The 15364-nt window shown below is 42.8% G+C and overlaps 1 protein-coding gene across 2 annotated transcripts in view; it reads left to right on the top strand.

Annotated features, from left to right (window-relative positions):
* RHOJ (ras homolog family member J) overlaps positions 1–15364 on the top strand; it is an 84508-nt gene that overhangs the window by 44989 nt on the left and 24155 nt on the right. The gene's annotated exons all lie outside the window — the stretch shown is intronic.

Genomic DNA, 15364 nt, shown 5'->3' with positions numbered 1-15364 from the left:
ACTACAAGACACTCTTAAGATAAATTAGAGAGGACACTAACAAATGGAAATTCATCCCATGCTCTTGGGTAGGAAGAATTGGGTAGGAAGATTGCCTAAAGCAATCTACAGATTCAATGCAATCCCTATCAAAATACCAACAGCATTCTTCAACAAACTGGAACAAATAGTTCTAAAATTCATATGGAACCACAAAAGACCCCAAATAGCCAAAGCAATCTTGAGTAGGAAAAATAAAGCAGGGGTATCTCGCTTCCCAACTTCAAGCTCTACTACAAAGCCACAGTAATCAAGACAATTTGGTACTGGCACAAGGACAGACCCATAGATCAAGGGAACAGACTAGAGAGCCCAGATATAAACCCAAGTATATAGGGCCAATTAATATACAACAAAGGAGCCATGGATATACAATGGGGAAATGACAGCCTCTTCAACAACTGGTGTTGGCAAAACTGGACAGCTACATGTAAGAGAATGAAACTGGATTACTGTCTAACTCCATACACAAAAGTAAACTTGAAATGGATCAAAGACCTGAATGTAAGTCATGAAACCATAAAACTCTTAGAAGAAAACATAGGCAAAACTCTCTTGAATATAAACTTGAACAACTTCTTCATGAACATATCTCCACGGGCAAGGGAAACAAAAGCAAAAATGAACAAGTGGGACTATATCAAACTAAAAAGCTTCTGTAGAGCAAAGGACACCAGCAGTAGAACAACAAGGCATCTTACACTATGGGAGAATATATTCTGTAAATGACATATCCGATAAGGCGTTGACATCCAAAATATACAAAAAGCTCACACACCTCAACAAACAAAAAGCAAATAATCTAATTAAAAAATGGGCAGAGGATCTGAACAGATACTTCTCCAAAGAAGAAATTCAGATGGCCAACAGGCACATGAAAAGATGCTCCACATCGCTAATCATCAGAGAATTGCAAATTAAAACCACATTGAGATATCACCTCACACCAGTTAGGACAAACAACTGTCCAAAAGACAAACAACAACAGAAGTTGGTGAGGATGTGGAGAAAGGGGAAACATCATCCACTGCTGGTGGGAATGTAAATTAGTTCAATCATTGTGGGAAGCAGTATAGAGGTTCCTCAGAAAACCAAAAATAGAAATACCATTTGACCCAGGAATTTCACTCCTAGGCATTTACCTAAGAATGCAGGAGCCCAATTTCAAAAAAACATATGCACCCCTATGTTTATCACAGCACTATTTACAATAGCCATGAAATAGAAGCAACCTATGTGTGCATCAGCAGATGAATGGACAAAGAAGATGTGGTACATATGCACAATGGAATATTATTCAGCCATAAGGAAAACAGAGCCTACCATTTGCAACAACATGGATGGAGCTAGAGGGTATTATGCTCAGTGAAATAAGCCAGGCAGAGAAAGACAAGTATCAAATGATTCATTTGTGGAGTATAAGAACAAAGCAAAAAATGAAGGAACAAAACAGCAACAGACTCACAGAACCCAAGAATGGACTAACAGTTACCAAAGGGAAAGGGACCTGGGAGGATAGGTCGGAAGGGAGGGAGAAGGGGAATAAGGGGCATTACAATTAGCACACATAGGTGGGTGGGCACGGGGAAGACAGTATAGCACAGAGAAGACAAGTAGTGACTCTATAGCATCTTACTACACTGATGGACAGTGACTGTAATGGGGTATGTGGTGGGGACTTGATAATGGGAGGAATCTAGTAACCACAATGTTGCTCATATAATTTTATATTAGTGATACTAAAATAAAAAATAAAAAAAAATCTGGAACATAATTAGTAGATGTGCTTTGCTATTTTTCTCTCTGCTTCTTGGCTGGGGAGTCAGATTTGGAAGCAGAGTCTATAGCTCAAGCACCACCTTCCCCAGAGCTCCGGGCAGCATGGTAGTTAGAGTGACAGAGGAGCCAGTCCCTGGCAGAGGCTGGGGTCTAGTGTTTAGGCTGCTCCCCACAGGGCACTGAAATAGACAACCTCAATGGCTGCCTTATGTCACACAACACCTAATCAGGCTTGTCTCAACCCAGTGCTGGGAACTAACCAAGTATTCCATCACTGTCTACCTTGGAGTGTGCCCAAGCCATTGACTCAACAGCTTTCTTTGTTTCCTAGAACTGATCAGTTCCAATTCAACAATTGTGTCTCGTGACTTCCACACTAGGAAGTATCACCAGGACCTTCTGCTGTGATTTCCTGAGTGCCAGGAAAGCTGCACAAACTCCCTTCCAACCTATCGGATGCTCCTGAGGTCCCTAGTAGAGACTTATCAGTTTGATATGATCCTCTTTAAAATGAATACCCTCCTTGCAGGGGAGGGTAAATTTTAAGCTACCCATTCATTCAACGAACACCCCTTTATTGAATACCCATTATTTTCAAGACACTATTCTGGGCCCTAGAAGTTTGTCTATGCCTATAGGCAGTTCACAGTCAGTCAGTTATTAATCACTGTAGACTCTCAACATGTGGGGAAAACAAAGGACAGATTTTGATAAGGGAGATGAGGAAAGAGGCATACCTATTACTGGGCCAGAGAAGGAAAAAAAAGGGTGAGGGGAGCTCACCCACAGAAGATAAATTTGTCTGACTTCACTCGCTGCTCCTAAAGCCATGTCCACACAGGCCCTTGTGGTGGACAGACAGACAGACCACAATAGGAGGTACTTCCTCAGGTCCCGAGGCACACTTTTTTATACAGGTCCCAGAACTTAAGAAAGACACTCAAAAAATCCCCATATGAAAGAAAGCATATGGGCTTTTATTATGCTTTGAGTTGCTGGGTATCTAGAGAAATACTGAAATAAATTACTAAGAAAATCAGCCCTTTTCATGGTCTCATTTGCCCAAATTGCTTACCTCCCTCCGTTTACTCATGCTCTCACATTTTGAGGTCAATTTCCCCTCAGTGATGACCCAGGGGAGTGAGACAACATTTTCCAAGACTCATGATTACTTGTTTATAATTTCATCTTTTTACAGTCCTTTTTCAGCCAAAGTCCCTTCCAGGCCTCAAATCCCCACTGAGGAAACTGGCAGACTCCCAGGAGGCTTTGCTCTGTATGGGGCTGATCACATGACTGTGCCCACCCCTTGATTTCTGCAGCCCAGTGAGGGGACAGGTAAAAGTGAGCCCCCAGCTGCTGCCCAGACCAGGTCCCTCCTGCACTTCTGTTGCACAGTGTGCCCCCCGCTTCATATATATCTGTCAACCACCTGAGGGGCTCAAAGAAGCCGCATTTGAGGAGAGGATGAAAGTCTTGCCACTTGAAGTGTGGCCTACAGACCAGCAGCAAAGGCGCCACCTAGAATCTAATTAGAAATGCAATTCTCAAGCCTCGCCCAGACCAACTAAATCAGAATCCGCACTTTAACGAGAACCACCGCTACCCAGCCCCAGCTGCCCACCGTTCCCCACATGCCTGTGGTTCAGCTGCACCTCTCGATGACAGCGGGAGATGAGAACGAGTCTAGCTCTGCTCTCCCTTGTCTCACACTCCCGCTCCATGTGCTCTTTTCTAGCTCCATCTGGGCCTGAAGAAGGGGCTCTTGCCTTGACTTCACCAAGAATACCTCCTCCAACGTTAACAGGATGCTCTATGTCACTAATTAACAAGGCATTTGCAGATCTTAGCACCTTTATTCATCCATCTCATGCTTCTAAAGCATGTGTCCTCTGTCCCTTACTTGCCATGTTATATGTCATTGGTGCTGGCATTAGTTCTCACCTAATAAACAGTGACTAAAAATATCCTTTTATTTATTATCTACTTGTTGAATCCTTATAATGGGCCAAATACTATCCTAGACACTTGTCTTCTCTAGCTAAGAGCTTGTAAATCAGACTGTGCATCCTACCACATAGCCCTTGGGTTCTCACACAGTCAGAGTTCTCCAGAGAAACAGAGCAAATAGGATGCAAATGTAGAATAAGAGAGATTTATTAAAAAGAATTGATGCACATGATTTTGAAGCCTAGGAGGTCCAAATCTGCAGTGTGAACAGCAGGCTCAAGACCTAGGAAAGCTAGTGGTACAGACAGAGTCCAAAGGCAGTAGGCTGGAGAATTCTCTGTCACTCAGGGGAGGGTCAGTCTGCTTATTCTATTCAGGCCTCCAACTGGTTAGATGAGGCCTACCCACATTGCAGAGGGCAATCCACTTTACTACTGATTAAAATGTTAACTTCATCCAAAACCACCCTCACAGACACTCCCAAGATAATGTTTGGCCAAATATCTAGATACCCCATAGACCATAAAATAAAATTAACCATCACAGACACCCCCAAGATAATGTTTGGCCAAATATCTAGATACCCCATAGACCATAAAATAAAATTAACCATCATAGCCCTTACTACAAATTCATGATGGGGTGGGAGAGAGGCACGAGAGCTGCACTGGACAGGGGTTGATGTAGCCTTCCTGACAATGCCAGCACTTCGGTCTTCTGCAGTGTCCTCGGTCTACCCTTTTCCCTTCACCTGAGACCTCATGGAGGACAGGCCTCTGTGGTATAAAATTCCATGCAGAAAGGAACAAGCCAGACAGAAGTGACAAGAGATGTTTGTCCTGCTCTGCCCAGTCCCAGGCATCCTTGACAGCAATCCAGAGCTGAGCCCAGGCCCAGGCCCATGTGCATTTCTGCCACAGCCAGCAGCTCAAACTGGGAGTTAACAATCCCCAGACTGGGTTTGGGTTTTCCCAGTTTGAGGGTCATAGGTCAATAATGAGAGAAGAAGAAAGAGGACACAAGTCAGAGAACTTTGTGGGTGACCAGGTCAGTTTAGGGCAACCCTAGAAATGTCACAGAAGCTCTGAGCTAGGCCCAAATAGCCTAACTGCCTAGATGGAACCAGCTCCTGAAATCTACTCTGGAGTGGGGCCCACACTGGGCTTCCAAAGATTGATTCCAATTAGATCAACCCACTCCCTCCCCAAGGCCCCTTTCCTTCCTCTCCTTCTTTATCACTCCCACTCCCTATCGTGTCCCCAGCAAATTTGACATTTTTTTTACTCCTCTTTGGTGGTGTGATTTCTCTGCCATTCCCAGCACAGCCACTGAGTACCAGTCTTCCACAGCTCCACTGCCACACCAGGTCCTGAACACCTAACTTCACAAGTAGAGTGCTGGCCTAGGGAAGATGATTCCCCACCCCTCCATATTCACAAAGTCCCGATCCTGCATCCACACGGCTTCCACCGGCACCACTTCATTTTGCTTCTTATCAATTAGTGATGACTCAAAAGGGCCATCATCTTATCTCTATTCCCTTTTCTAACCTTGAGCCTTTAACCTTCTGGCCTCATAGAGATTGCTGTTCCAACTACCCATGCTGTCCTTGACAATGTGGTAGTTTAAACTACTGAGTGTCCATGGGTTCCAAGAGAAAGACATGATATATCCTAAGAGTTTCAAAAATGACCTCTTGACCTGTAAAACAAAGAGCTGCATTACAAATGTGTCAGGGATACAAGAAAGAGTATTAAATTATGAATTTTTACTCTATTTCCCTACCCCCATTTCTACCCCTTCTCCCACTTCTGCTAGGGAGAGAAAGTGCCTTTGGTATTCAGCTTCGCTCTCCTCCAAAGTCCAAGGGAAGAGTGCCAGTCAAGCCCAAGGCTTTCTTGTGTTGGCAGAAAGACTAGAATATTTGTAGGTGTGCTGGTGAAGGATGGAGGGGAGGGGCAAAGCTTCAAGGCTGTTGGCTGGCTATGAAAAATACTGAGAAGATGACGATTTTAAGAAGTAGTGCTGTGGTTTATGATTTCAATCCCCCTTGGGTGTCTTTATCTCTCAATGATTTATAAAGACTTTTGGTTGTTAGTGTTATGTATCCTTGAAAGTGAAACCACACTAAGAATGTGAATGTCAAACCACATTGAGACAGTATCTCACGGTTCCCCACTTATTATACGTTTGTTGCATTTTTTTAATCCTTTAAAATGCACAGAAACTCTACTAGATTAATTATACCTTAGCTAAAACCTGACACAAAAGCATTAACAAAGCCAAGAATAAGAATTCACAGCCTCAGATTGTTAATCCATTGACCCAGTTGATTTCAGGTGCCAGCCCTTGCACAGGACATCTTTCTAGCTCTGAATAAAATAGTGCCTAAATTGTGATGGTAGCGATGTTCAATGTATCCCTTTACTGGCTATGACCCTCTCCTTAACAGGACTGGCTGGCTAGCCATGCACTTTTGTTTTTAGACAATAGGGAAAAATATGTGAATGGGGACATAAAAGTGGTAGGCGATACTTTATACAAACTCTGAGAAAACACATAACAAGAAAGTTACAAGATGTCTCACAGATATTTACTGCAGAAAGGATCCAAGAACTGTTTTCTCCAACTGTCATATATACATCCTCCTTTGATCATATTAAATATAAATATTTCTGGACAGTTATTAAAAAGTAAAATTAAAGCTGGAAAAAACCCTATTTTGGTTGGAGATACTAAAGTAAATGAAATAAATAAAGGGGAAAAAATCCACAAACATAAAATTCCAGGATCCTGACTAACAAATGGGCAGATGACTAAATACCATCTAAGACAACCACCATGCACAAAAGTAGAAAACAGAGAAAAATCACTTAGTGTTCTCCAAGTTATCTTGTAATACTTGGTAGAGAAGTTATTTAGAGCAGAAACACACACTCTAAATATTCTCTAGGCTGGTTTGTCTCACTATGCCTAGACATCCTCAATAAAAGGCTATATTTAGCATGAATTTACTGTGTTGTCTTTACAGCTCATATACTTCTTTTGGTTTACAACTAATACATTTTGGCAGATCCCGGCATCTTCAAATGTGCACTATTTTCTTGGTATCTTCAAAAAGCAAGGATAGGTAGAACATTAGTAGTTCATCATAATTCTCTGAGAAAGATGAGCTGCCCTTCACTGCACAGTTTATAAGCCTCCATTGCAGCAGACATCACAGGTTCCTACTTGTAAAAAATATAAGCTTGCTCCTACAGTCTAAAATAAATCTGAATAAGCCTAAGACAAAATCAGAGAGTGAACCTAGAGGAAATGGCAGTATTTAAATGATGGGAGACAACTTACATGACATTTAATCAATTTGTATTCAACAGTGATAATAACAACACAGTAACCAAAATTGCTGAGCACCCAACTACCATTTTTTTTCCTGATTTACACATTCATGATGACAAAGTATGGAAGAAATGAAAAAGTGTTTCCTACAAATATTTTTACATATACAATATAGAATATTATCTCCTACTGTCTAGACATTAACCCTCAAGTATTTTACCTCATTTCTCATAATTCTTGAAAGGGTTACATTGTAAGGCTGGTCCACAACTGATGAAGACCAATCCCCCAATACTGAACATCTAGGTTGTTTCTTTATTATAAACACTTGGGTGATGAACAATCTTATATGTATGTACTGTTGTGCACTTGCATTATTTTTTCTAGGGATACATTACAGAAATAGCATTGCTGAGTCAGAGGTAGACTCGTATTTAGGCTTTTGATCTCTGTTGCCAAATGGCTTGTCAGTAAACTTCCAGCCATGTATGAGCAGCCATGTCTTCTTGGCTTATTCACCAACACTGAGTATCATTCTCTTCTTCCTTGTCAGTTCGATAGGCTAGAGATTGTCTTATTTAACTTGAATATTTTTTACTCCAATATTCATTAGCCTTTAATGTATTTTTAATTGTCTATATTCTTTTTTCTTTTCTTTTAGATAATTACTCTTATTGATTAGAATGCACCCTTACGTATCAAAGATAATAAACCTTCTTTCACTCTCTTATATTGTAACCATATTTCCCAGTACATTTACCTTTCTCTTTTTAAAGTCAAATATCAGTCATTTTCCTCATGGTTTTCTTCACACATTTTTATATTTTCAAAGGTTTTTTTTTTAGTTCCAAATAATGCCCAACTATCTAAATTCAATACACTGAATACTTCATCTTTTCCCATGGCCACTTATCATACAATAAATCCTTACATATGCAACATAGGCTCTGTGGCTGAGATTCCTGTTCTGCTTCACAAATTCTTGTACTGGTACTATACTGCTTTAATTAGTCTAACTTTATAATACACATTAACATCCATTAACACAGTCATCCTGTCATTCTTTTTTTAATTATTAGCTATTCCCACCAATTTTCCATATAACTGGTAATCACTCTATATTCCCAATTCAAAAATCCTATTAGAATTACTTCAAACTTTTTAAACTGGGAAGGTATAACATCTTCATAATACAGAGCTTCCCACTCAAGACCATGATCTTTTTTTCCCTTTTTCTTCTTTTATGTAGCTCAGCAAAGCGTTTTTCTTCATAAAGGTCTTGCACATTACTAGATACTTTACAGGTTTTTTTGTTATTGTGAAAAGGATATTTTCCATCATATTTTCTAACTAGTTATAGCTGGTACCTGATAGAACTTTTATGAGCCTAATAATTCCTTGGAAACCCTTGACAGGAACATACTATTCCACTTTTGTCATCACCTAGGTGTTTGAATTTCCTTAGTGACTATTTCTGGACAAGGAGGGGAGAGTGCTGTTATACACAAATGGCCTTGTTTCTGTGTTATGTGTCAGATATGATTTTAAAAACCTGTGTAGAGTTCTATAAATTTTAGATTTTTTCCTATATATTACCTGATCTAATATTCACCGAGCGTGTCTAAAGAGGATTGGATACTCTAGCATAAGAATTATTATTAGTCTCATCTTAAAGATGAGAAAACTGAGGTTCAGATCTTAATAACTCTCTTGGAGAACTTGTCAAAAATCCAGACCTCTGGGCCCCATCCAGACCTATTTCCTAAAAATCTTCAGGGTTGGGTGTGAAGCCAGGGAATCTGTGTAGCCACCCTGGGTAGCTGCCATGAAACAATTAGACCACTGGATCTAAAGGCTAAAATTTAAAGTTTCTACCTCTACACTAGGTATTTATTCTACTCTTCCTTAATGTCAGATCAATTATTGTGAGTTCCTAGCAATTCATGAATATATCTGAAGGAGCTGACTTTTTTTTAAGTATCTCTTTATATAGAGGATCGGGCAAAAAGCATGTTCTGGTTTCCAATCACAAGCCTCCATCTGCAAGCTTCACTTACAACTCGGTCACTTAGTCCCAAAGTCTTAATTAAAAGACAGCTTCCTTGTATTCCGTGGCCAGTGCCAGGATGCAGGGCTACAATGGCTTCCACAGTCCCATGGGCCTCAGGACATCTTGGCAGGAGTCCTGCCCCAGTGGCCTAGAGTCTGGCAGCTCCGTAGCTGGTGACAGTGCCTGGAAAAGTGGAAGAGTGCCCTGAGCACTGTCTGAGATCCCACCCAGCAAAACCACATCTCCACGGCATCTTCGCACAATGGAGAGACCAGCTCTGGTGCAGGATGTCATTGCTGGTGACCCCACCTTGCCATTTAGTGTCCAGAAAAGCTCAGAAGGGACCCTTGGGAAATGCCAAGGACTCAGCTAAAGAAAGCAGATGCCTCAAAAAAAGCAAAAAAGCTTCAGTCTGGGTGGAGTTTAATGCTCTTTTCAGTCACTCAGTCACTACTTACTGAGCTACACGCCAGACCCATGCTAGGCTCTGGGACGCGAGAATAAATAATACACAGCATTTTAAGGAACAGCGGGCAAGTAAGCACGGCAAGAGGCCTGAGGTATGGGGGGGAATAAGGGAGGAATCATGGAAGTGAGTTTCCCAGGCTGACAAGTGTGGGGAAAGGATTCCAACACTTCTTTTCCAGAATCCCAGAGGAAACGGCTTAAACAAAGGCATCATGAGTGTAACAGTCAAGAAGTTTGGATCACAGGAGGGGGAAAATTAAAGACAGCTTATAACTTAAACCAGTGTCCAGATGACAAGGACTTTGTACTGGCTCGGAAGGTATTTGGGTTTTCTCTTGGAGATGACTGAGAGCCACAGCTGCATGAACTGCGGGGGCAGCGAGGATGGATCCTGCAGAGCTGCGTGCGCATTAGCAGCCTTTGGCCCTTGACAACGCTGGGCCTGAGAGGCTGCATGGGGGAGCTACAAGGATGATGATGAGAAGTAAGATTCTAGAGATACTTAGTAGGCAGAACTGGCAGGGTGTGGAGCTCAAATCAATGCTGATGCAGGAAGCATGAGGCCACGCAGGGCTCTGAAATTCCCGGATGTGGACGCCGTGGAACTGCGGCTCCGCGTTTGGCTTAGCTCATCCGCAGCCGGTCCCCAAGTCCCAGAACTGAGCAAGCTCCCCCCTCTCCTTCTCCTCCTCTCTTCGGTCATCAAACAAGCGCTGACAAGGCAGAATTTTCTTGAACACCCACCCCACACCCAAAACCGAGGCAACTTCACTCTGGCAAGTAAGCAAGTTAAGAAAAGTGAGACTTAGGGACCATGACTTGCTTAAGGTCCCAGGGTTCATTCTCAGTGAGTCCAGGACTTCCAGCCAATTCTGCCGCCTTAAAATCCGGGGTGGTTACAACTTGAAACAGCTACAAACCAAATTCCCTGTCACAAAAGGCATACCTTAAGGAGAAAACAAAGGTCCTCAGGGATGGGAGATGATTGGCAGATATGTGTTACCCTATTCAAATGGAACTCACATTATTGTAGGACAAATATATCCAGACCTAACAAAAGAAAGCCCTCAGAGTCCTAACAGATTCTCAAGAAGCCTGTTTAGTTTTCTCCTCAGCCTTTGCTCTACAGAAACAGGACTTCATACCAGCACATCAAATAAGAGACTTCCCCACGCAATTTTTCTTTCACACACACACACACACACACAGAATAGGGGAAGATGGGGGGGTGCCCACTACTCGGGAAACAAGAAGCATTCTTTGTAAAGAAGGGAACAGCGCCGACTGAGGCAGCCAGGGTAGATGGGTGAGAAAGGTTTCAAGCTGCATTAAGAAAAATGTCTATGTTGGAAGGATGAAATTCCACCAGGAAGGAATTCACAACCGTCAGAAAAATAAGTTAGGAAAACTGACTATTTCTAGTTTCACACTGTTTTCTAACTGATTTTAATTTGAGGTGACTCTCACCACAGATGCTTCTGAATTGGTCCCTATAAAATGAACATACACCTTTGTGAGGCTTAAACCAGATCACAAACACACACAAGCAACTTCTAAGAATGGACACTGAGGCTAGATGAGTCACTGTCCCTGACAGGATCTTCCAGAAAGAAGGAAGAGTAGGTCATGAGGGTCAGTTCAGAGATGGGAAATGTCGGTGGATGCTGCCGAAGATACCCAGTCAGCAAGCATGCTGAGGGTCAGAATTGAGAATTTTCATTTAAACTTTCCATTTCTTTCAGCCCCCTGGACACAGACAAACTGTTGTGATGATTACCCCCAACTTTTGAACAGTTTATAGAGTTTTTACCCCCCTTTAGGGTAAACACAATTTGTTCATTTTCCGGTTGAGAGAAAAACTTACTGACTTGTTCAGTATCTCGCCATAGTAATAAGTAGCAAAGTATGGACTTGAATTCAGAAAGAAGAAAAATTAACTGAAACTTGGTTATAAGGCCAAGAGCATGTAAAGTCCTTTCAGTATCTGGTTTAACACCCTCCTCCCCACAAGGACAAATAATCTAGGGGAATATACCTTTGTTTGATTATGCTATTAACTAATAAGAGTTTAGATTTCCTGAAGTTGCATGTTAACTTGTAAATTTTTGTTGGGTAAATTTGCTGTTGTGTAAAGAGCAAGTAATTCCTGTTTAGTAGAAAAGAGAAAACCAAAGGTTACCTGTTCCACCAGACAACAACCAGTTTTCTATTGAACCTGGCCATCTTAATAAATATTTTGCTTTTTAAGTACCTATAAATGCCCAGTTCTTCAAAATGGTCTTTGAACAAGATTTATCATCTTACTGATTCTCTCACTAATGAGTTAATAAATCTTTAACATGTCCTCATCCTATATTTGCATGAGAGCCATGTTTTTAATTTTCTTAAAATTCTATTTCTTAATATGTCTAAAATCTAGTTTTTCTTCCTCCAAAATGGCACCTTTATGGTACCACATCCACACAACTAGCCATGTCTGCTTCGTCCTACCTGCCAAAGAGAATATATTTGATGTAAGTGATGCAGACAGCTGGCTATGTGCTGGGAACGTGGGGGCTTCCTCCTAACTGACTGGGCATTTCCACCATTCGATTTTTGGGATTCATAATATATCCATCAAATTGACTTCAAAAGGCTGCTCGTAACAGATGAGATGGCCTGCTCACCACTCAACATGGAAGGGGCTTTGAACCAAGTTCCTACTGCTGCTGATGGGCTAGACTGACGATGCTCTGAGCTGACTTACAGGAATGACCAACACTTCCTCATCCAGGTTTTCCAACGACAGTTTTATGAGGTGACTGAAAGCTGAGGGGAGTAGGTTCGGGTCCTGGGACATTTTCTGTCTGGGTGACACTACCCAACTCTCAAGAGAGCAAACCCATGGCTGAGACTTCATTAGCACCTCACTCCAACGCACAAAATTAACCACTCCAATACGCACAACAAAGAAACACAAGGAAGCAAAAGGTTTAATGGGTCTGGAGAAGGATTTCATTTTACATATTTAACAGGTCACTGACTTTTCATTCTTTGTTGAGAGAACCATCTGAGCCATTAGCAGATCATTTGACCCACTCCCTTTAAAACCTCTCTAAGCTCAGAAAACAACTCAAGTAGCTCCAAGAATAGAAGGTGATCTGGGATTTGAGCCTGACCACTGTCTGCCAGGCAGATTTGCTGGCTGCAGCCTTCCCAGCAGCTAGTGTCTTGCCAGGGAGCTTCAAGCTTGCAGCTCTGCACATTTTAAAGGACTTTCTTCTGCCCGCATTGCCCCCAGTGCTCCATCTCCATTTCCGTACTGCGTATTCAGCATCTGCTATACATGCCAGGAACTGTGCTGTGCACTGTGCGGGATATGGGGCATGGAAATTCTGTTTTCCAGGGTCTTCCTGTCAGTGGGAGCTGTAAGACATGTATCTAAATAGCTATCCTTTAGGGTAGAAAGTGGCCAGTAATTCACAAATATTATGAATTTTTGTGCCAGTTAATGTGACTGAGTATACAGTGGAGAGCAAGGCAGACGGGCCCCTGTCCTTAAAAGAAGTTCAATAGACATTTGTTGAAGGCAGAAAGGCAGTCATTGTTTAGCCCCTACTACAGACCGGGCTGTGTGCCAGACATTTTCTCATTTAATTTCCTCCTCACAAGGACTCTCTTTGATAGTGATGTGATCCTCCTTTTTAAAAAATAAAAAAAGAGGGGTTCAGAGATGTTAGGAGACTTTCCCAAGGTCATTCACATAGTGAACAGCAAAGACAGAATTCAAATGCAGAACCATCTGACTTAAACGATCCCGCTCTTTCAACCTCACTACATTTACCATTCTCATTTTAGAGCATATCTTCTTTCTGTGCAGTTGTGACTGATTCATTTCCAAATTAAGGCACCTCATAGGATACAGGTTGGCAAACAATAAGGCATCCACTGCTAGTCCACTATAAGGACTCACAAAGCCATTCACAAACCCCACATTATGTGAATAACGCTTGAATCTGTCTCTGGTTGTCTCTTGATGTTCTCTAGCATCAACTATTGTGATCCACTTACATTCCTTCTGATAAAATAGGAGAAAAAAAGAGCCGAGAAGAAAGAATAAGTGTTTTCCAGAGATAAGAGCCCAGCTCTGCCCCCTTCCTTTAGGATTCCTCCATGAGGGCTGGCCACATACACAGAACAGCGGCCACATACACAGAGAGCTGAAACCGACATGACTTCCACCCCAAAAGTGTCATCCTTCTTCCTCCCACTATTTTGCCTAAACCTAAGGAAATTATTTTAATTCCTTCTCTTTCACTTTCTTTGTGGAAAAAAGGAATTTGGGACTTTCTTAACAAAGCCTTCATAATATCTAAACTAGTGACTCAGAGAAGTCCGCCCCTTCATGCCCACCTCTTCAGCGCCATTCCCAAAGCGCACCCTGGGTAGCCCGAAAATCACGCTCTGTCCCTCCGCCAGCACCCCTGGGTAATCCTGGGCATCCTTGGCACTCAGCATAGACACATCCTCCAGAAAACCCTGGGCTCTCCCGCACTGCGTGCGCTTATGCAGCAGCACCCTACCCCCCGCATGTTCCCACACCCACCAGCACGCGCATGCACACCACCCACGCGCAGTACTCCCGGGGCTGTGTGCCGCCCACCCCTCCGCGCTGCCCCTCGTAGCATTGCACGTGCACCCGCTTTGCCAACAAACCACTCCCCTCCAATGCTCCGTGACAGGAGGAATGTGTCTGGTCTTTGTACTCCCAAACACTGAGCGCGGTCCAGAAACCCAGTAACTCCCTGAGGAAGGCAAGGGACAAGGAAGAGAAGACTGTGCCCAGCCTCAGCCCGCAGCCCAAACTTGCTGGGCTGGTGTTCATCGGGCCTGGTACAGTCAAAGCTGCCAAGGGAGGACAGGATGAGGCCTGAGGAAAAGCAGGCTGGAGGGACTGGTTGTTCTCTGAGAAAATTGGAGCAGGAGCTTCAGGGCTCCAGTGACAAAGGTCAGGCCATTGCCTAGGAATATTTGCATTACCCAGTGGGGCTGTGAGTATGACTCGGCTTATGGTGCTTGCTTCACAGATGGCCCTGGGCCTGTAGGTCGTGGGAGACGGCCCAAGGGGGTCTCCAAAGCAGCTGCCCTGACCAGCATGTACTGGGCTCACGCTAGGCAGGAAATTCCATGCTGTAATGGTTGGATCCATTTTCTTCATTCCTGATCTATGACTAGGTAGTGAATTGGTCATTAAAGAAACCGTTTAGGCCATCAGGAATATCTGACTGGGTTCAAAGCACACAGGAAGAGGAAAATGTAACAGGGCAAAGCTCTGGGCTCAGCAGTCTCACCATCATTTCCATTGCTACCCTGAGGACTGAAAGGAAGTAAAAATGTTTAAAAACCCCTCTTCTGTCAGCTTTGTCACCAGGATTGGATGGAGCTGGGTTCACCACTTAAAGTTACACACTTAAAAGCTGATCTAAGTAGCTGTATCCATGTTACCAAGCTGCACGCATTGATCTGAGTAGACTGGAAAAAATTGCCGCTAGTGTCTGAGGGAGTCAGTGCTTTTAAATAAATGCCTTTCAAAGAATGAGCCATTTAGAAGTACTTTGCATACATGTAGCCCATGAACCTGAAAACAAAAGGAAAATCAGTACTGAATCAGCAACTCTGAGAAGCAGACCAGAGAATTCGGCTAGCTAGCGTATGTAGGAGATGTGGTGATAAAGGTAGTGCTATTCAGTCCTCATTTCC

Source organism: Manis pentadactyla, chromosome 11, assembly GCF_030020395.1.
Source record: "Manis pentadactyla isolate mManPen7 chromosome 11, mManPen7.hap1, whole genome shotgun sequence".
Classification (NCBI taxonomy): Eukaryota; Metazoa; Chordata; class Mammalia; order Pholidota; family Manidae; genus Manis; species Manis pentadactyla.
Note: the sequence above shows the minus strand (reverse complement) of the source record. Positions and strands in the feature narration are given on the sequence as shown.